The sequence below is a fragment of the Peromyscus eremicus genome, chromosome 17, assembly GCF_949786415.1.
Source record: "Peromyscus eremicus chromosome 17, PerEre_H2_v1, whole genome shotgun sequence".
In the NCBI taxonomy this organism is placed as follows: Eukaryota; Metazoa; Chordata; class Mammalia; order Rodentia; family Cricetidae; genus Peromyscus; species Peromyscus eremicus.
In genome coordinates, this window is record NC_081433.1 from 16,846,298 (window position 1) to 16,868,674 (window position 22,377).

At 43.6% G+C, this 22,377-nt stretch overlaps 2 long non-coding RNA genes across 2 annotated transcripts; both read right to left on the bottom strand.

Annotated features, from left to right (window-relative positions):
• Positions 1 to 613: 613 nt before the first annotated feature.
• On the bottom strand, positions 614 to 8,715 carry LOC131894391 (uncharacterized). Its single transcript, XR_009374906.1, has 3 exons — positions 8,630 to 8,715; positions 1,525 to 1,683; positions 614 to 750 (listed from the first exon to the last, which is right to left on the bottom strand). It is a non-coding gene; the product is annotated as an uncharacterized LOC131894391 (long non-coding RNA).
• Positions 8,716 to 13,652: 4,937 nt separating this feature from the next.
• Positions 13,653 to 16,535, bottom strand: LOC131894313 (uncharacterized). The gene is made up of 3 exons (XR_009374881.1): positions 16,366 to 16,535; positions 15,942 to 16,072; positions 13,653 to 15,140 (listed from the first exon to the last, which is right to left on the bottom strand). It is a non-coding gene; the product is annotated as an uncharacterized LOC131894313 (long non-coding RNA).
• Positions 16,536 to 22,377: the final 5,842 nt, after the last annotated feature.

Below are 22,377 nucleotides of genomic sequence, written 5' to 3' on the forward strand. Positions count from 1 at the left end.
CATTTTCCCATTATAAGTAAGTACATACATATATAATGTACAGATAGTTGATGAACACGCTAGCGGAAGCACAAATTTCAAAAGGAAACTTTCTAGCCTTGTGTTACGTTTCCTATTCTTAATCTAGTCTCTCGATTTTCCGAAAAGACTGGTTATAAGTCGTGAAACTGACGCTCTGTCTAATGGGCCCCAGCTTGCCGTCTGAAAAACCCCTGGGCCATTGGCGTGTCCTTAACCACATAAGCAGAGAAGACCCCAGGAATGACAGAAACTAACCTAACTAATCTAAGGCCACCGTCACAATGACTTGAGGTTACTTTAAAAGTCTCATCTGGAGTGCAGACTTGCTTAAATGCGTCTTCACAGTTCAGACCACGTGGGCATTCGCTTTTCCCTTCCTCTGCTCTGTTGTCCATTCATTTCCCAAAACTTCCTTTTTTTCACATCTCCCATCTACTTTGCCATCTCCTAAAGAAACGATCCCGGGTTCCTTCCTTCACAGTCACAGGACAATGAGACAGAAGCTGCTAGACCGTGGCAGTGGAAGGAGACAGTGACTGAGGGGAGTGATGGTCGCCTTGGACAAGGGATGGAGACCATGGGCAGCCTCGACTGTCGATTTACTGTTTATTGATCGGTGAGCTTGAGACTATTTAGACCTCCAAGCGAGTTCCAGGAAGGCTGGCAAGTCTAGGCATCTATCTCTACAGACAAACGTGAGTTAAGACGGATTGAAGCACAGGAGACGGTCTGGGAAGAAGGGAAGTTGTCTTTAGTGTGCTGGTGAGTTCAGAATCAGGAAGGTTAGTGCACAGTGGGGTGTGCCCGTGCCATGGGTTCTTCTCAGATGCAGAGGAAGTACCACACACTCTCTGACCTTTGTTTTGTTTTGACAAATGAGTGTCATTTAACAGTATCGGGCCCTTTAGAGTGCATTGACCTTCAGTTTTTTTACTGTTCTTTTCCTTTATAAGTGGTCTTTCCATTCATTCATATTGTGTTTGACTTTTCCTTCCCAAGTTATAATACACTACACATGTTTTCCAATCTTCTTAAATGTCATTTCTCGTTTATTACATTCTAAGTTTTACTTTAAATTATCTAGAAATTACTCACATGGGACAATTCTCCCAGTCTTTAAGCGAATGGATTGGGGTAGATGTGCAGAGGCCTGTCCTGCATTCTTTCATGTAGATTTATACGACTGATTTGCCAGACACATTCAAGAGAGTGAGGCACTTTTCAGGGAACACAAATTGGTTTGAGAGCCCTACCAACAAGTGTGTGTGTGTGTGTGTGTGTGTGTGTGTGTGTGTGTGTGTGTGTGTGTATGTGTGTGCTCACGAATCCATACCCCACATGTTTGCAAGTGCTCACAGAGGCCAGGAGAAGGCCCTAGATCCCCTGGAATTATAGTTGCAGGCAGTTGTGCGCCACCTGATGTGGATGCTGGAACTCCAACTCCAGTCTTCCAGAAGAGTAACGATTGCCCTTAACCACCAAACCGTTCCTGCAGCCACTCACCAATCAGATGTGCGAATTTTAGCTGTTCTGTCCCGAGTGTGACTGCCAACGCTGGTGTTTGGCGTCCCAGCCGTGACTCCTGGTAACTTCCAGGCAAACATCGCCTTTCCTTCGGTCCGGGCTTTCTCTGCATCTGGAAAGAGAGTCAACACCTCTTGCCTTCAGGCAGAGGAGGGCAGCTTTGTGGGCTTTGAGGATAACAGAGCGGGCATGTGCACAGTAGCATGGCTTCCCTTCTGCCAGTGGACGGCAATCAGTGAGAGCAGTCTCCCTCGTCACGGCTGCCATGGTTTCCACTCCGTGCTCAGTCACTGATTCCCCCCACTGGATTCCACCTGTGACCAACAGCACTTAACAGTCGATTACAAAGCGTGTATTGAGAACCCGCTTCTTTCTGCTTTGGCTTCCAAATGAACTCTGTGCATTATTCTGGCAAATTACCTTCACCTGAACTAGACTGGTTCTTCACCACCAGTGTGCGGCTCATTTCCAGCTTTCTGTTTGTCTAACCTTAAAGTCCCTTCAGAACGCTGAGTTCCCGGACTTTCCTCCTAACGAGTCAGGCTCAGTGTCTACACTGTGTACTGCAATTCTTGGCAGCCTAACCAAGGCCCAGCTCAATCCAAAGGGAAGTGTGTGTGTGTGTGTGTGTGTGTGTGTTGGGGGGGAGGGGGAAGCTGTACAGCAGCTGCAAGGTTGGGTCTCCCCAGCCCTGCCTGAATTATTAAACCAGCTACAGGAGAGACTTGTGCTGTGCAAAAATGGAATTTTGACTGTTCCAATAGCCCTGCATTCCTTCTCCTCATCAAGTTACAGATAGTAGATACAGGCTGGATGCAGATCAGTGGGAGAAGAGAGAAGGCAAGCAAGGAACCCTGGGATTTCTAGAACCCCAGCCCCTGGAATTTGTTTAGTTGGGAGTTTTGTTTTGCTTTTTCAAATTACTGTGTCAAATGTGTTGCTTGTTACAGACCTACTGTAATTATTGATCTCATCTCGTTTTAATTTTGGTAGGTGTGATGGTTTGAAAGGAAATGGCCCCCAAAGGGAGTGGCGCTATTAGGAGGCATGGCGTTGGAGGAAGGGTGTCACTGTGGGGGTGGGCTTTGAGGCCTCTTTTGCTCAAGCTTCCCTCAGTGTGACTGTCAGTTGACTTCCTGTTACCTGTAAGATGTAGCACTCTCAGCTCCAGCACCACGTCTGCCTGCACACCGCCATGCTTCCTGCCATGGTGATAATAGACTGAACCTCTGAAACTGTAAGCGAGCTGCCTCAATTAAATGCTTTCCTTATAAGAGTTACCATGGTCATGGTGTCTCTTCACAGCAATAAAATCCTAACTAAGACAGTAAGTCATACACATCTAAAAGAAAGTAATCCATTTCTTTTAGATTTTCCTTCATAGTGGAATCTAAGTTTTTAAATCATATTCTAATAATTTTCTGCATTTCGCTTGTATCTGTTGGAATCTGTCTCCCATTTTGTCCCTGTGCTGGCTAGTTTTATGTCAACTTGGCACAAACTAGAGTCATCTGAAAGGAGGGAACCTCAATTGAGAAAATACCTCCAGAAGATCCGACTGTAGGGCATTTTCTTAATTAGTGATTGATGGGGGAGGGCCCAGCCCATTGTGGGTGGTACCCTCCTTAGGCTGGTGGTCCTGGATTCTATAAGAAAGCAGGCTGAGCAAGCCGTGATGAGCAAGCCAGTAAGCAGCACCCCTCCATGGCCTCTGCGTCAGCTCCTGCCTCCAGGTTCCAGACCTGTTTGAGTTTCTGTCCTGACTTCCTTCAACAATGAACAGCAATGTGGAAGTGTAAGCCAAATAAACCCTTTCTTCCCCAGGTGGCTTTGGTCATAGTGTTTCATCGCAGCAATAGAAACCCCAACTAAGACAATCTCCATTTGTGGAGATAGATGCCAAGTGTCTCCAGTGGGGGAAACTTGAGAAAAAAACATTTCCTTTCCATCTTCTACAAACACCATGACTCCACACCTTCAGCCCCCAGGGCTGACAGTGAAGACATCACGTTGTCTTATGCTATTCAGTTTGTGGTGATTTATAAGAAAGTCTCAAGAAACTACTTCAGGGTTTAATCAAGAATTCTCCCCAACTGGCCATCCCATAACTCCGTTTAACCCACAGTACATGCCACACTATGAAATAATTTCAGGTACCAGTCCATGCAGTAAGTAGACTAAATGATGATATTCACACCTATATATTTACATCTATAATGCTTACATACATCTACAATGGGTAAATATTTGAAGGTGCACAGATTATTTGTGTTCCCCAACATCTAGATGGTTGTCTAAGTATTTGGGTGGTCAGGTAAATGTCTGTTGAATGAATACATGAACTTGGTGGCTACAGAAATGGAACTAAACTCAGATCATCTCTAGATAAAATCTTTTATCATAAAGTTTGTGATGAGGCTTTGTATCAATTGTGGGATGTATGATGTAGATTACAGTGTGACTTATACCATGAATGCTGGAATTTAATATCAATAACCAAATGGTCAAGAAAGAACAGAGTCGCCGGGTGGTGGTGGCGGCGCACGCCTTTAATCCCAGCACTTGGGAGGCAGAGGCAGGCAGATCTCTGTGAGTTCGAGGCCAGCCTGGTCTCCAAAGCGAGTTCCAGGAAAGGCACAAAGCTACACAGAGAAACCCTGTCTCGAAAAAAACAAACAAACAAAAACAAACAAACAAACAAACAAACAAAAAAGAAAGAACAGAGTCCATCTAAATCAAACACAATGTGTCCTATAAAAACACTCCATATTTTACCCCAATTTCTTATTTTGCTTTCTGATTACTTCATAACACACTATAGAAACCTAATTTTCCAAGAATGAAGTACTTTTTTTTTACACAATTTGTTTTCTGTTTTCTGAAAACATAAAATAGCATTGGCTTCTAATAGCTCACAAAGCACACAGAAGCAATATTCCAAATATAAATTGGGCAGTCTTCCCAGCCTCAAATGAGACTACTTACACATTATTATTTTTTCTTTCACTTGTCTTTGCATGAATATGCATAAAATAGAAGAATAGAAAAATTATAGGTTTACCAAGAAAAGGTGCCCGTATGTAACATAGAGTTATTATATGCATCAGGACAATATAAATATCCATGTCTTTCATGTACTGTATTTGTGAATTTTTTGTGAGTGTGGTTTTAGGTAGCTGCTGTGTTTAGTTACATCAACACACTACACATTAGCAAGTACTGTATTGTTGAGAACCTATGATCTTGACAATTCATAAAAGACACCAGAAATACTTGAGTGCGAACTTAAGCACTCCACCAATCTTTTTCTTGCATCGGATTTCAGTGGAACCATAGAGACAAAATGCATGAACACTTTTAAGGCTTTGGTGACAGCTCTGCATTCCTTCCGAGAAGTATTCCTTCCGGAAGTAGCTTGGGCTCCACCTATGTGTATGCACAGCACAACTGAACACATCTCATTGTTCACACTTCCTCTGTGAAGAGTAAGAAGGCCAGTTGTTTCCTGTGTCTACACGGCTTGTATTTTCTTCTTTATCTCTTTGTCATACGCTTTCTTTGGAGGGACTAATGTTTTCCTTTCTTACTCAAAATATTTAACCTGTATTAATTATATTAACCCCTCAACATGTTGAAAATATTCTTATTGTTTCATAATCTTACTCTTGGTGTTTTTCTTATGTAGCTTTTTAAGTGTACAGACAGTATGTGAATACTTTTTATTATGTTTTCTCCAATTTGCATGTTGGGAAGACTATCCTCACTGTTAAGATGTCTAAACCCATACTCTGTTGAAAGCCTGCTACATGGTAGGTAATGTCTGGGTGCTGGAGTTGTAGACATGGTGAGGGGAAATTCTTGCCCTCACTGAGTTGCAATCTAGTGTCTGTAGGTTCACAACAGTCAACCAGAACTGACAGACAAACAGACAGACAGATGAACAGACTGCTCTTGGTCCTTATAAGTTTGTACTGGAGATTAAACCTGACAGTTGAAAATTCGTTTGCGGGTGAAGGAGTCTATGCTAACATATGCTGTCCAGGGACCATGAGGAGGGAAAGAACCAAATGATCAGGTTCTAGGAGTGCCTGGGGGAAATCCCTCACTGCAAAGAAGATAACAGCAAGTGCCTGATGGGAAAAATCCACGGAGTCTATTTGATGGTCAAAGGAATTTATTTGGGGGTTAACTCACGACCAGAATAAAAGTGTTGGTAGCAGAATCCTGGAATGGAGGGGCACAGTCCAATGCGGTTCTCTGGAGAGCTCTGCCTTGATCCTCACCAGCATCCAAGACCACGAGGTAGCAAAGAGAGAGAGCGCATAAGTGCATCTCAGGTCTTAAGGGTCCCTGGCGGCCACGTCCAAGGGGCTGATACCTAGCACTCCCTGCTGCTTCACTAGGGGTGGTACTTCAGGGTGTGGCACAGACAACCACCCACCACAAATGCCAAGTCTGTGCAGTAAGAACTTGCATGAAGCTCCTCCACGGGGCAGGTCAGGGAGATGGAAACCTGGACCGTGATTCAGATGGTGACATCAAAGTGGACAGCAGCAGGTCCCTGCATCTTCACAGGCTGGGTAGAGAGTTTTGAGTGCAAACTTAAGCACATGCAAAAGCATTTAAGTGGGAAAGTGATGTGTCCACTGGGCCTGCTCAGAGGAAAGTCATTTGGAGAAGGGAAGAGACAAGATAAAATGCCATTATTGTCACAGACTTAAGGCAAGATGGGACATTTGTCTAGGGTTTACTTTGTGGTTACATTTATTAATTGTATTACATTTTATTAGTTAAATTAATAGTTACCTGAGAATCAGCTCTTTGGTACAGTTAATTCTTCAACCTGTTTGTCTCCCTTTAGATGTCTTTTTTGTTTTTCCTCCTAAGTGTTCTTGTTTTAACTATTGTTCCTTTAAAATATTGCAGTTATGATGAACTCCATTATTACTAATTTTTTTAAATGTCAATATTTTTTCTTATTACAGATGATTTTATAGCTTTTCTTTACATCTTATACATGCATGCATGCACACATACCCACAGTTATTTTATGTAATAATACATTAAAACTATTTTTGTGGCAGACCTAGCACTATGTGGTAGTTTTCCTGTAATCTCTGCGATGATAACCTGCAGGTGTTATTAGCTACAGCCATCTGAAGCTCAGCTAGGCAACACATCTAGAGAGCTCATTTACATGACAGAAGAGAATACTGGAAATGTAACCAGGGCTTTGGAAGATGGTCTTCCCCTGAGTTTCTTTAAAATCCAGAAACTGAATTCCAAAAAGATATTTCCCAAGAGCCCACCCTCTTTGGCTAACGACAGGTATTGCAAGGGCATCTGTGAGTTGGGGGTAATTCCCCACATCACATGCCTGGCAGTGATGCACCTGTCTGTGGCCTGGCTGACATTTCAGAGACTCTTCGCTTTGCTTCAGCATCAGCATTCAGATTTGTAGGCAGGCACTGAGTGTTTGTAAATGTCATTGGTCAGTGTTCCCTGGCTCAATAGATGCTTCACGTTCATTATTGATTTTTTTTTTAATTTGGGTTCATTGCTTTAATTATTTAATACTAAATAGTGAATCAATAATCAAAATTAGTTTTATAGGCCATCTCAAACAATTTCTAGAAGAAGGATGAGGTGTTCTGGTGGTGATTTTATGGCCGATTCTCTTCTCTCCTCTTCTTCCTCCTTCTCTTCCACCTCCTCTCCCTTCCTCCTCTTCCTCCCTCTCTTCATCTCTCCTTTAATTTCCCCCTTATCTCTATCTACCTGACCCTTTTCTAGTTCTCTTTATCTCTTTATCATGTCTTCATATTTTGTTTCATTTTAGCTTTCCGTTTACGTATAAAACTGAATTCTTAGAACTGAGAAATACATGGTAGATTAAACCCAGGCACTGTTTTCAAGGGAGAGAAATCTAGGGATTCTTTTCATTACACAGAGCATCACCGAGAAAGAGGAGAGCAGCAGTGAACCCCTAGAAGAGGTTCTCAACCTGTAGGTCACAACCCCCTTGTGGGGGCGCCTATCAGTTTGTCCTGCACATCAGATATTTGCATTATGATTCATAACTAGCAAAATTACAGCGATGAAGTAGGAATGAAATACTTTTATGATTGGAGTCACCATGACATGAGGAACTATATTAAAGGGTCACAGTGTTAGGAAGGCTGAGAACCACTGTGCTAGAAGAAGATAATCCCACAGTGACCACTCGGAGCCACAAGCCCCCATCTCACACACCAGCATTTAGCTTTTCTTTATCTTATACAAATGCAAATTAATCTCACTGTGCAACACTAGAAAGAAATAGTATGACGAATATTGGATTCTCATTAAAAATTAATAGTCGGATGCTTCCCATAAATCCAGTGTCATCTCGCGAGTTCCTAATAGAGCAGTACATGACAAGATAAATTGCTAGTGACTTTGGGTAAACGTCAGGGTTTAAATAGTCTCAGAAGTAAAGTGGCTCCAGTGACACTCTCGGTGATTACCAGGCAACGTGAAATGACTCACAACCAGACCGGAAGGAAGAAGCAACCCAGCCCTCCCAAGACCCCATGGAAGATACTGCACCAGACATACTGACCGAAGGCTGAGATCAACGATGATCATTAAGCTCACCCAAAGAAGCACACCAAAATGGGCACACCAGCATCTTGCACAGGCCCACATAGACACACTAACACAGGTATAGCCCATCTCACGTCATTTTGTCAAGAGTTCTGCTTACCAGAATCTGCCTTAGCTGGGGCGGGAAGCAGGGTGTGAGGGCAAGAACAAACAGATGTCCTTCTGTCCTTCCTTCCCTCTCCTCCCTTTCTCCCTCCCTCCCTCCTTTCTTTTCTTTTTATGAGATCACATTTCTTGAGAATTTTCAGTATTTCTGAGTTATTTACATGGTCCATAGTGAGAACTAGGTAATTGTTTATTATACAAATTAATGGGGCAGAGTAATTTAAAATGAACAGACCCTTGTGTGACTCTGTGTGTGTGTGAGAGAGAGGGAGGTGGGAGGGTTCTAATGCTCTGACACCAGTAGCTGGGTCCTTGGCTGCCACACTGCACCTACCCAAATAGAAGGAAATGACTCATTTCTCTGGGGAACTCCATGTTGCTGGCTGGGACACTGACCTATCACCAGACCACACAGTTATGTAGTCCTAATTCTTCTCACCACAGAGAACATTATGAGGTCATCCCTCTGCTTTTCCCAGGTTCTTTTTCTGCAGTATAGAACAACACTTTGAGCTTAGCCATGGCGGTGTGGAGAAAGGGCTACCACACGGGCCACCTGCAGAAGAACAGAGGTGGCGGTTCTCATTTTTGTGGCAGTTTTACCCTATAAAGTCACAGGAGGCCCTAGGATTGTGCATTTGAATGAGTGATTGGGGAGGTATAGGGTTTGATCTTGCAAGACTCTGCTCACATTTTTATCAACTGATGAGTGAGTATACACCTGATCTGGGGTGAGCTTCTTTTTTTGTTTTGTTTTGTTTTTGTTTGTTTGTTTTTGGTTTTTGGTTTTTGTTTTTTGTTTTTTTGAGACAAGGTTTCTCTGTGTAGTTTTGAAGGTTGCCATGGAACTCTCCTCGCTGGGATTAAAGGCGTGTGCCACCACCGCCCCGCCCGGCTATGGGGCGAACTTCTTAAGAACCCTTATTCAGTGAACATTGTTGAAAGAGTCACATTGCTCTCACAGTTGACAGAGCTGTGTAATTCCTGCTGGTGTGAAGCCCATCCACCTGCCTGATTTCTGGATGAGGACACAGAGGCCTCTGTTTTTCAGGGCACTACCCAGCGCTCAGCGCTACTTTGGGCCTTTTGTGCTTTTCGCAGTCCTGATTTTGAACCTTGGGCCTCTGGCGTTCTAAGCAAACCTTCTACCACCATGCTGCAGCCAAACCCCTTGGCACTAAGGCGACCACACAGAAGACACGGTTTCATGTGTGGGTCCAATGCATGAAAGCACAATGTCACTTGGGCAGGCCTCAGTGAGGATCAGAATGTGCACCAGGTGACATACGTTATTCACCACTTGCACATGTCTGTGAGTATGCTACAGGTAAAGTTTTGAGGGTTACAAACAAAGCTTAAGGAATAGGCAGGTTCTTCACTACCGAGCCTCTGGACATTAGTAGGCAAATCAAAACTCTTCCAAAGGTGTGCAGCGTTAACCACACCTGGCACATATTGTTATAGGACAAACAGGAAACAAAACATGTAAGCCTAAGGACTTTGGGGAAATGTATACTCCATTTAATTTGGAGTGAGCAGGAAGGATTCTCATTTGATGACCCAGCAATGGAATTCTTAAAAAAAAAAAAAAAATCTTGTTTTTGTACCAGGTAAGACCTCATGGCATAATGAAGACCATGAACACAGTGGGCACTTGATGAATGAAAAAAGATGTGCTGTCATAATGGTGTTCAGCTGTCTCTGGAGCTGTGTGTGAACCATTAGACGCCACTTCTAAAGGAGACATCATCACACTGGGCAAAAGTCCAGGAAATCTTGATCTTCCCTTAAAATAATCAAAGAACCAGAATTGCCTGTAGATAAACAGATTAAGAGTCTCAGCAAATTTCCATGTGTAAATTTCTTTGAAATATCTCATTATTGCTAGGCCCAGCAGTTTGTAACAAAATATTACCAACTCCTTAAATAATGAAACAAAACATTACCAACTCCTTAAATAATGAAACAAAACATTACCAACTCCTTAAATAATGAAATAAAACATTACCAACTCCTTAAATAATGAACACAAGGCCACATCCAGACATTCAATTGGTTATTTTTATAACTACTTGATACTAAAAGGATTTTGTTGTTTTAAGGATTGTTAAAAACTGTTGTATAAATGAATTGTTTCAAAATTTAAAACCAGAACAGGCTGCTCAGCTGTGCAGGGAGCTTGACATCAGAGTCTTGGCCCAAGCTGTGAGCTAAGCAGCATTTATCCAGACTGGCCTTTGAGCAGAAAGGCACTACAGTGCCCTTTCCAGCAGACATGCCCCTAACTCCTCTCCTTTCTCCTTTGATAACGAGGCTCCAAGGGCATCATATTCTTCAAGCCTCACCAGCAATAACACACCACCATGTGGCTGAGTGCTGGGTACAAAATGAATAGAGATCATAGAGAGTTCGACATACTATTTTCATTCCCATTTCCTCACCAAGGTGGCTGTCCAGCCATTCTGGGTCACACTCTGAGAACTCTGGCCCCCCTGTTGTCATAGTGGAGGTCTATCACCAGCACTGGTTACCTGTCTCTGCAGAAAAAAAGAAACAATCCTGGCTTGTTTGGGACCTTGAGTTTGGGGTGACTGGTATTAGCAGCCAAACATAGTCCCTAAACTGGCAATGACATGGGTGTTGAGCTGGACCCAAGTCATGAACAGGTCCCTGTGTGGTGCATGCCTAAGACTTTCAACTTTTCCTAGGAATTTAACATCGCAGGCCATGGGGCTTTACCCCAATTTGGAGGTTTGTGTGGTCATTGTTCAAGGTTGCTTTTGTGGATGATAGCATTGAGTCAGCAGAAGTGTGAATTAAAATACCTACTTCTGTTTCGCATCCTGGGCATAAAGCAAGTCATGCTGGGATCTGGGAACTCATTTACTTTAGAGGTAGGAGTTTTCAGATTTCTGAGTCCTGTGGTTGATTTTGGCCAGCTCTGTCTGAAATATCCTTTATAACAGGGCCTCTGGTTGTGCTCCAGGCCAGTTCTTCCACTACTGCTCGGCCTCTTCCTTTATCTTGCATGGGTTCTGAAGGACTGGCTTGGGTTAAAACTCTTGTGTTTTCTCTTAATTTCAGTTGACAGTAAACCTCACACAGTTACAGAAAAGACTTTCAGATTCCCTGTGTGGCAAATGAGGCTGAAGAGGAGCAGAGGCTGAAGTGATGGAATCCCACCTATGAAGGCCCAGTCCATACTTTACTAAAAGGGGGAAAAGGCCGGAAGGCCTGTGAGTGGCTGTGTCTCCCCATTGTCTGGACCAGATGGTGACTCACAGTGTTGACAAGCCAGAGGAAATCCTGCATTTCTCCCTCCCTGGGGTCTTTGGTCTATCTGCCTTAAGAGAGGCAAACATTTTATTGTTCTGTTGGAGTGGGATGACAGTCCTTCAAACCCTCCTGCCATGTCGAAGGTAGCCGCTAATAAGTGATGTCATCGGCACTGTGGGTTTAGATGCTTGGTAGTGTGGCGGGTGTGGGCATCTTTCCACTTGGCCCAGGATCTTCACAGTGAAGTCCTGCTGTGTTCACCTGCTGTTTTCAGTGGTACTGTTTGCTGATTGGGGGGGAGGGAGGGGTTTGAGCCAGCACCACATGCATGTTAGATGAGTGCTAGACCACTGCACTACACCCCCAGCATTTTCTCTGTTATTATGAAGCGACGTTAATCCTCTTTTCATCATATTCCATCCTAAATTTATATAAGGTTAATTACCTACTTCATCATACTAAGAAAATACTACACAAGCTGTCAAATGATTTACAGTGCCGAGTATTCATTGATTTTCTCATTAATTTGCATAAATATTTAAGACATGGTTCCTGCCTTAAATGATGCTGAGAATAGTGGCCTATAACTAACATAATTCCTCAGTCACGTAACCGTGACTGAAGACCAGAAAGGATCCGGAGCGTATGCTCGCGTGAATGATAGTCAAGGAAAAGTTCACAGAAGAGATAATGGTGACTCAAAGGGTGGAAGTTTGTGTAGGTTTTAAATCAGTGGTTCCCAACCTTCCTAACGCTGCGACCCTTTAATACGGTTCCTCATATAGTGGTGACCCCCAACCATAAAGTTATTTTCATTGTTACTTCTTAACTGTAATTAAGCTTCTGCTATGAATCATGATGTAAATATCTGTGTTTTCCAATGGTCTCAGGAGACCCCTGTGAAAGGGTTGTTTGATCCCCCTAAATGGGTCACGATCCACATGTTGAGAACCACTGTTCTACATTATTATGGAGGGCAAAAAAAAAAAGGTCAGTTCTGGCAAGGAATGGAACAGGGTGCATTGAATCTTGGAATCAAGCTGAGCACATATTGGCAGAATGCAGTAAATTAAAACTCTGTCTGGGCAAGAGGCGTTCTCAGACAACTGGTGGCATTTTGGTACACCAGGCTTTGCCTCCCATAAGCTGATGAGGACAATGAGGAATCCATAGTGTTGTAAACCACTACAACTCATGGCATTTTCCTAACATGATGGTGGAAATAAACAGCAAACCTATAGAGTGACTAATTCAGTAGCGGGGTAGCTATGGAAGGTGCTAGAGCTTGACCTCCTGGGAAACGGCGACCATTCAGACACGCTCAGAGACACCCTGGGAGCAATGAGCCGGAAGGGGAATGTGGCATGTTTGTTAATTATTAATCTACTCACAAAGCAAATGAGTGCTACAACTCAAGTTTAATATAGAGATGTTTGGATCATTGAAGGGGATAAACTGCTTGCCAACTTTGATGAATCCATTTATGGACAGTTAAGAGGCCGTGTACAAATTAACTGGTAGAACAAAAGGGTTAATTTCTTTTAACCCTCCAACACCCCCTTTTAAAAATATATTTATTGGCGCATGCTTTTAATCCCAGTACTCAGGGAGGCAGAGGCAGACAGATCTCTGTGAGTTCAAGGGCAGCCTGGTCTACAAGGCAAGTTACAGAAGAGCCAGGGCTGTTACACAGAGAAACCCTGTCTCGAAAAACAGACAACAAACTCTGTATGTGTGCGTGTGCGTGTGCGTGTGCGTGTGCGTGTGTGTGTGTGTGTGTGTGTGCCTCCCCTGGAGCTGGAGTTACAAGTGGCAGCACTTGATATGGGAGCTGGGAACCACACCCGGAACCTCAAAAAGAGCAGCATGTGCTATTAACCACTGAGCCATCTCAGGGGCTTCCAACATCTTTGGTGAAGAACCTCCTCTAAGCTCTATGCTCAGTTGTTGTCTTTACTGTAGCTGGTCCATGCTGGCACGGACAGCCTGGACTGGTCATATCATTGGAAAACAGCCTGTTATTTAGACCTCTGTAGGTTCTGGCGATCATTCCATTTGCTCAGGCTAAGGGACTGCTTCCTGCTGATGTGTGGTCCTTGACTATGCTGTGCCTGCTCGGCTGGCAGCACAGGTCTGTGGTGGTAGACTGAGGTTCTCACTCTTATCCACTGTATAAACGGAATGCTTCTATTCATCTGTCTGTAAGAGCTGGTGCCTGTGATTACTTTTTTTTTCAAAAGTAATTACTTCGAATTCAGTTGATGAGAGTTACTTTTCCTCTCACTCAGCCCTTTTACTTGTTTTAATTTGTCTTAGGATATTATTGCCTAGATTTTTTTTTAGGCTCAATGACTCGCTCTCTTTATTTTATTTTATTTTATTTTGAAGGCTTCAGTTTTACTTGATATCTTGGTTATTTCCCAGGATGCTTTCTTGTCTGAACTCATATCTCATCTGTCGCTCTGACACATTCTAATATCAAAGGATCTTTGGTATCCACCTGTTGAGCCTTTAGATATTATCCAGGAGTGTCTATTTCAATCCCAGCATGCAATGTGCGAAGAGGTTGAGATAATCTTCTTCTTATTGCACATGAAATACCTTAATTCAAGGGCTTTAACTGAAAGCATGCTTATTGGAATAATAACCAAGTCAAATCTCTGGATATAGCAACTTCCCATCTAGAAAAGAACTGGCCGTGCCATTCTTAACTTACAGAACGTTTTAGCTGAAGAGACATTTGCGTTTTCACCTTCCTGTACTACAGTGTCCACATTATTTATGCATTGCAGACCCTGGCTCCCACATCAAAGTGCGTTTGAAGATGAAAGCTTCCGGGTCATTACGTGCTTGTCACGGCTGTGCCTTGCCTCAGAAATGCTAAGACAGAATCTTCGTAATGCCGGGGAAAGGAACTGGAAATCATCTCTCCAGTGCAGGAGTCCAATACAGCGCCTCCCATTTCAAACTTTTCAACTGATCTATATTTTTCTTTCAATCAGAGGATTAATTTCTTGGGGTGTCTCTGTGTATTTTAATTTGCCTCAAAACTCCAGCAGCCAGAGATTTTACTGGGGCTTACATGGTCGTTATTGACGGAATCACTGGTCTCACATTTGAACTCAGTATCCATCTTTCTTTGCTCCTCCAGAGTTGGGAGATGTAGCCAGTCTTAAAGGTGTGATCTGAGGAATCCACCATGAAGAATGAAGATTATCCTATCTCTTGGGAAATCCCAAAGGTTCAGTCCTCCTCTCAGGAGCCAGGGACCAGGACCAGTCAAAGAATCTGATTATTTAATGAGGTTCAATAATTTTATGTGTGTGTGTGTGTGTGTATGTGTGTGTATTTTACTAATATGCTGTGTCATGCATGTCCTAATAACTTTGAGAGGCAAAGCGAGTTTTTGCAGTGAATTTCTATATTGTTATATTTAGAAATGAGAGAAGACAGTTCATCTACGTGCATGCGGTCAGTTGGAGATAAAACTTCTGACTCTATGAGAAATTAGATTCTTTGGAGGAAGTGAGGGCCGCCACCAGATGCTTCACACATTTCCATTTTCATATCTATAAGCAGAAAAGCAGAAGAGACACACATAGCATAATTCTGTAAACCATGTCAAAAGCATATGCTTGAGTTGTACGCTAATCGGGTAGAAGAAGATTAAAGAATAACTCCTGTAAATTAATTGAAAAACTCTTAGTTTTGGAAGAAAAAAAAATACAGACAGAAGGCAACCTGGGATTAGAATGACAAAATGCAGATGTTTGACATCTGCTGTTTACAACTATTATCGTTGCCTAGTGGTAGGCAAGGGGAGGGTTCTGTCTAGTGCTCTGGGGGTTGCTGCATTGATGTAGGTTTGATTTATCTTATATCCCTCTCAGAGAAGCAGTAACAGACTTATAAAGATTACATTAGCATTTTTATGCCTTTATAACAGTGGGTTAGGTGATGGCTTTGCATCTCATTAAACAAAAATAAAGATATTTCAAAAGTGTTCTTCAACACTTCTAACAAGTAAGGGACCCTGTGGTTCACTGGGCTGTGTAGCTGGATCTCGAGTCAGCCAGAGATCAGTGTGACAAGCGAGACTCACTTCACCATAGAGGGGGTCAGGAGAAGAGAATTAACATACTTGGTTTTTGAGAAGGGACCACAAGGCGTTATCTCTTTTGTCCTCCCTTCAAATGGTTAATTCAGTAGAATTTTACATTTAAAACAGTGAAGCCCCAAACAAGGTAATTGGAGTAAGATCTCAGCTAGCTCTTAATGGGAATGATAGAGAAACTATTAAAACTCCGTTAGCTTTCTGCTACTATAAGTAAAGACCTGAACTAATCAATTTGTAAAGAGGAAAGACTTACTTGTGCTGACGTTTTGAAGGTCTCAGGGAAGGCTCTGTGAATACTGTTGCTTCTGTGTCTGCGGCCTCATTGCCGTAACAGATTTCACCTTACCGTTAGGAATGAAACCGGAAGAGGAAGACCCAGGGCATCTAAGTGCATTTTAAGGTCACAGACTCAAAAACCAGAAGACACCAGGGCCCAACTCTTAATAGTTCTACTACCTCCAAATACAGGACACTAGGGCCCAGGCTTTTAAATACAAAAATATGTGAGTGTTTTTTACAAGCCCAACTATGGAAAACTGCGAAGACCATGAATTTGAAGTCTTTCCCAGCAATGCACAAGCTTTAGATGAATTAGAAGTGATAGACTGTTAAGAAACTGTATAACAGGAACGGACTTCACCCAAGAAGAAATGGCTGTGCTAGACATTCCAAGTCACCTTTTTTATGTCACTTTAAGTAGATGTTTTGTCAGATTGCTTGTATATGATCAGCATGATTTATCTGGAGGATTACATTAGCACTGTAAGAGAATTGGTCCTTCTGCAGTGCTGGGAATGCTTTGTTAATGTAATGTGTCAGAATCATAAACCACCGAGGAGTCTGTTTGGTTGCTAGGCAACATAAACATTGTTTCCTTCTGTTGTTTCTTGCTGACAAAAACTCTAGCCAAGGACTGGACCTCAGGACAGAGACAGCTGGAAACCGAAAGGCACCGAACCATCCACAAACTTCCCATAAAGAAAGAGCAAAGTCAATTCCAGCCGGAGTCGCGGTTACTCCTTAAGATCTGGTTTCTGGACAGTTCTCTTCCCAACATCATTAGGTGTTTCACCATGTACCATTCATAAGGCCCAACTGTGGCTCTTGTCTTTCTCTGTGAAGCACAGGGTTCTGTGTGAGAGAAACATGTTTTTCATGTATACACAGATTTTTAACTGAAAAGGCCAATATTTAACTGCAATGGGTAAATGTAAATAGGCAATATTTGAAAGGAAGATCAAATAAGTGATAACCATCGTGGGAAAGTATTTACCCTCAGCAGCAATAAAAATGTTGGTGATAAACTACGCAGCGACATGTATTGATCCAAGTGAGAAGTTGGTGACAAGGGCAGGCAGCACCCTCCCTTCATGGGTGTTTGGCTGCTTCCAGTCACAGCTTTAAGGGATGGGACGATGAATGAGCGTGGGTCCTCTTTAAGTCTCTGAACCAGCAATAGCACCGTGGAGAATTTGTGTTACGTAAGAGATGCTCAAAGTCCTGTTGAGCCGGGAGAATTTGGAAGTACACACTGTAGTTATAGGGGCTTATTAAGTTATAGGATGCTTCTTGGGATGGAATCTTTATTACATAGTTTATTATGTATCAACACGTTATGGCCTCAAAGGATAACGTTCATGGGAAAGTGTTCATGATGTATTAGGTGTAGAAGAAAGCTTCCAGGAAACAAGAACAATTCCTAATTGATTATAAAAGACAGTATGTATAAAAAATACTGAAAATGTAAACTAAAATGTTAATAGAAGCTGAGGAGCTGGATTTGATTTTTTTTTATATTTTTTTTCTTGATTTGTTACTTTCTTTTTCTGGTATTATGGGAAGATTTAGAGTTCAATGGATTAACTTTCGCAAAAAAAAGAAGAAGAAGAAAGGAGGAGGAGGAGGAGGTGGAGGAGGAGGAGGAGGAGGAGGAGGAGGAGGAGGAGGAGGAGGAGGAGGAGGAAAGTAGTCCCTGAGACAGGATGGGTCACTGAACCTAGAGCTAGGTGACCGGAAAGCCCCAGGGGTCCTCCTGTCTCTGCCCTCCACAATGTTGGCATTATGGGTGCAAACATGGCCACACCAGATTTTTATGTGAGTTCTGGACATTCAGGCTCAGGCCCTCCTGCTGGTACCACAAGGGTTCCTACCCACTGAGCCATCTCTCCAGCCCTGCCGTGGAGAAGGATGCCGTTCCTCTTTCAAAACCTAAATAGCCATCTCACCATTATTATAGATGACCCCTGGAATGAAACATGAAGAGCAGGAGTCATAGGAAAACTATAGCCCACCAGTTATTCTATACATCCCTCTGCTGATATTCATATTGCTCAGCAGCTGAGGAGGACCTCCCAGGCCATGCTAACCCATAAAAATATTCTTAAACAGAAGCTACAACAAAGAAGACATGCTCAGCAGCGCCCCCTGGCGACAATACGTTCAATAGGTTAACTTTCTCCCTTTCTCCGCCCACCCTAATGTCTCTAACTGCTTCTTTTATACATCCAGCAACAGACCTCTGCTGGCAGCTGCCTGGTCAGTACCACTCTCCTTTACGTCACTTTAACATCACTCTTTCCAGGCCGAGAGGCATCCCCGCCCCTCCCCTTCTTCTTTGGTGTAAGGGAAAGATAACCTCCTGCGTAGCCACCCCCTGCCAGGGTTGTGTAGCCGTGTTGCGATTTTTCCACAGGTCTATCTATGTGAGGAGGAGGAAGCAGCACAGCTGCTGAGCAAAGAGGAGGGATATTCTGCTGTGGGATGTCCTTCTATACGCTGTGAACATGTGTTGCTATGGTTGCTCAATAAAGAAGCTGGTGAGTCAGGACATAGCCGGGCAGGAAATCCAAGAGAGAGACAGGAAGAAAGGCAGAGGAGAGGAAGATGCCAACCACCATCCCAGGAACAACATGTCATGGGATGCAGGTAAAGCCACGGACACGTGGCGATACATAGATGAACAGAAATTTAAGATACAAGAGCTAGCTAGCAAGAGGCCCTGCCATAGACCTCTTGTAAGTAATAAAAGCCTCTGTGTGTTTACTTGGGTCTGAGCGGCTGTGGGACCATGAGTGAGAGAGATTTGTCTGGACCGTGGCAGGAAACGGGTCTGGGCAGGACCTGGGAAATGAACGGCTATAATATTCCTTCCTTTACTGGTAGGACTAGGGCTTGTCATCTCCCTTGGATCTTCCAGGGCTGCAACAACTGCCATTGTCCAGACATGTCATCTGGCTGGAGACTTCAGACACAGACTTGATCGGCCATGATATCTACAACTCAGAGCCTCGAGTCACTCCAAAGATAGATGAAATGTCCTGCCAGGGTTGTGCTCCATAACAGAAGAACACTAGACACAATAACTGCTGGACATGGGGAGACTTGCTTCTATGTAAACAAATCAGACATTGTAAAAACTAATATCAACACCCTCAACAATCTGCACAAAGACCTACTCTCAAAATTCCAGCCCATGGAGCACATTAGCTGGTTCCATAACCCCTTATTTTCTTGGCTCCTACTCTTTATCGGTGCTCTGATTATGCTGTTTTATTTTGATGCTTCAGTTCCTCCATTGCTAAAATTACCACCAGTCAGGTCATGGCTCATTACCAGGCCCTGGACCCTTCTAACACAGGTGACAGGTTCTTCAGGGGCCTTACGATGACACCTTTCCATTATAAAATAAAATGGGGAGATATTGGAATGTTCTCACTGACTGGTAGAGGTTGTAGCCTCCAATGGCCTGGTAGCTTATCTCAATAGATCGAAGACACGGGACTCCCTCCCTCCCCAGCAGAACTTCCTGCCTCCACCTGCCCTTATCTGGAGACTGTCTCCGGGTCTGGAGGATTGACCTTATCTGAAAGCTGCCAGATGCCTGATTTCATCAAAAGCAGTCTCCCAGAGGACTGTCTCCATTCCTGCTCACGGGCCCCATACAAAGCTTCCTGTTGCCGCTTCTGCCTCTTTGTGTTCTCAGACTGATGGCCACCAAGAGGGAGAAGAGGACCGCCACACCTCCCCATATGACTTATGAGTGTGTATAGAGAAACAATCAGAGAAGTGTGCTCAGTTCTTTTCTTGATAGGACTCCATGATCAAAACATGTAGAGAATGAAGATACAGACTATGTCCAGGAAGAGTGGAAAGGGGGACTTCAGCCAGTATACCCTACCCGCCTGTGCCAGTTTGCCCCCCACCCCAGGTCAGGCAGAGCCCAGCATGTTGGAAGATGGCAGACTATGACCTTTCAACCGTCACTTTACCCCTTCACTTGCTTATAAGCAAGAATTTAAGTTTTTATGTGTTTCTCCCCTCTTAGGGGCCAGTGTGTGGGTTCCTGAAAAATGGACCCTCCCCCGTTCCCCATTGTTTCTAAAAACATCCCGCCTTACAGTATTGGAGATTCGGCCTTCTTATCTCATTCTCCTAGTTGATGAGCATCAAGGTCCAGCAGGCCTAATGGAGACATGAACAATCAGAGCGCTGAGTTGACCTCCTCTGTTCTTTGTTGTGGTCAGCATGAATGGCAGACACCCTTCAGGTCTCTTGTTCCAGACTAGAGTAAGGAATGCTTTCCTGGGTAACGTCAGCGTGCAGTTAATCAATAAAAAAGAAACTCAAGTGTACATTGAGTGACAGAGCAGAGGAGCAAGGAGCCACCTCTGCACATTGGGTGGCAAGGGGACAGGAGACTTGCGTGCTCTCTCTTACCAAGCTCTCCTCACAGGAACACAAACTGACTGGAGTCTTGAAGTTGGGCTCCGTTAAGCCAGATGCACGAATAAAGGATGTGATGCAGAGTTTGATGCTCAGAGGACCAGCTTCTATGGGAGTCATCGGGATATTTCAAGAGAGATGAGAATCAAATCTAAAGATAAACACACAGGGAGAGGAAGGGGACACCCTGAAGCTCTTATGAAGGCACTAGGAGTCTGGAGGGGTCCCCAGCTGTCCTCAACTGGTGCCCCTAAAGCCAGGGATGACTTTCCCTTTACTCCTCTTGGTCCACTCTTCTCTCAGCTGTGCAGCTCAGTGCCCAGGACACTGATGTGTGGCCACAGGAAAGGGTTCCTTCTCTCACATCGTTCATTGGGAATCATTGGCCAGCAGGGCGAGATGGGACATGGAATGACAGAAGTTGAGAGCAGATCCTCCATGGATTGCTCTGTACTGGGTATCCAGGGTGACTGTGCTCCATGCTAAAGGTTACAAGTCATTAGCAAGCATAGCAATGAGGGGAAGGATCCCAGGACACTGGTGAGTTCAGCATGTTGGTCTGACAGCTAGCTCACACGTATGTGTTCTGCTGTTTGTTCCCTCCCCTTGTTTTTTTGAGAGAGGACCTCAGTGTATCCTAGGCTGGTGTGGAACTCATGATACTCACAGCCTGGCTTCCTGAGTATCAGGATGTTTGTTCTTGTAGCTGTCCATATGAATTTTACAAGCTCTTCCATATGTTCGGTCTATTTCACAGCTTAGCGCGCATTGTGGTACCTCACTTTGAGAAGTGTCCTTATTCATCATCTCAAATTAGTTCCTAAACTAGGGGCTTTACATAGCTCATTGTTGTAACCAAGTCCCCAAATGAAATGAGTAGCATTTTTACCTATTGTAAGAGGCATCTACCATTTTCCCTCTGTAGCCAAGTTTAAAAACCAGGGAGCGCATGGTGTTGTTTTGCAATACACAGTGAAGCTGAATCAAATACCAGCTTCCCCGCTTTCCTCAAGGTTTAGAAATCACTTAAGACACAGTAAAGCAATAGAACCCACCTGCCCAACTGTGGGGCAGCACCTCCGGTGTATGTTCACACCAGTGGCAATTATTTCTACTGGCTTTTATTTATTTGTTTGTTTTATCTTAAAGGAGATTGGAGATAGCCTCATCTAGCTCAAACTAGTAGAATCCAGCCCCTTCACTTGGTTCTCACTACAGTCTGGTGACCTACTTGTGGACCTCACAGGACCCACACTCCATTTACAGATCACATTATACCAAACATGCAGAAGAGTTTATCAAATTTACATGGACAGCTACCAGAACAAATGGATCCCGACATTCAGGAAGTCGGGCTAGGAGTACCATGAGTTCTATGAAGAGCTATGAAATCCGATTAAAAATAAATGTGTGTGGACCACCAATGAGGTCACCTTTCCTAGCCTCCCATCACTACACTTACCTCACTTCAGATCATCCTGTTTCTGTATCCCATAAACATCCCTAGGCCTCAGAGAGGCAGGTTTGAGTCTGGGGCATTCCCTCCTCATGGTGGCCACCTCTTGAGTAAACTCTCTTGTGTAAACTCATTTCTTGGGGGATAAAATACTGCAGGATGGACAAGACAAACCTGGACTATCACTCTCTGAATAGTTTTTACGTATTGCCATAATATTTTAAAGTTCAATTAATACAAAATTATGAAACCCTTTTGCTAGCTGTGGGGGACTTAAAATATTCAACATTAAAATATATACCACATTTTTTTTTAAATCAGGCCTTCAAAAGCAAAGGGGAAAAAAATCTCAATTTGTCCCACTTATCCCGGCGATGTTGGGAGCTTATATAAAACCCAAGCAGGATGAAGTTTGCATTATCTGGTTTCTGAACAGAAAGTTCCTATGCGCATAGAGCACCCTTGAGATTGACCTAGCAACAGAGAACACTTTAGGGATGAAAGAGAGAGG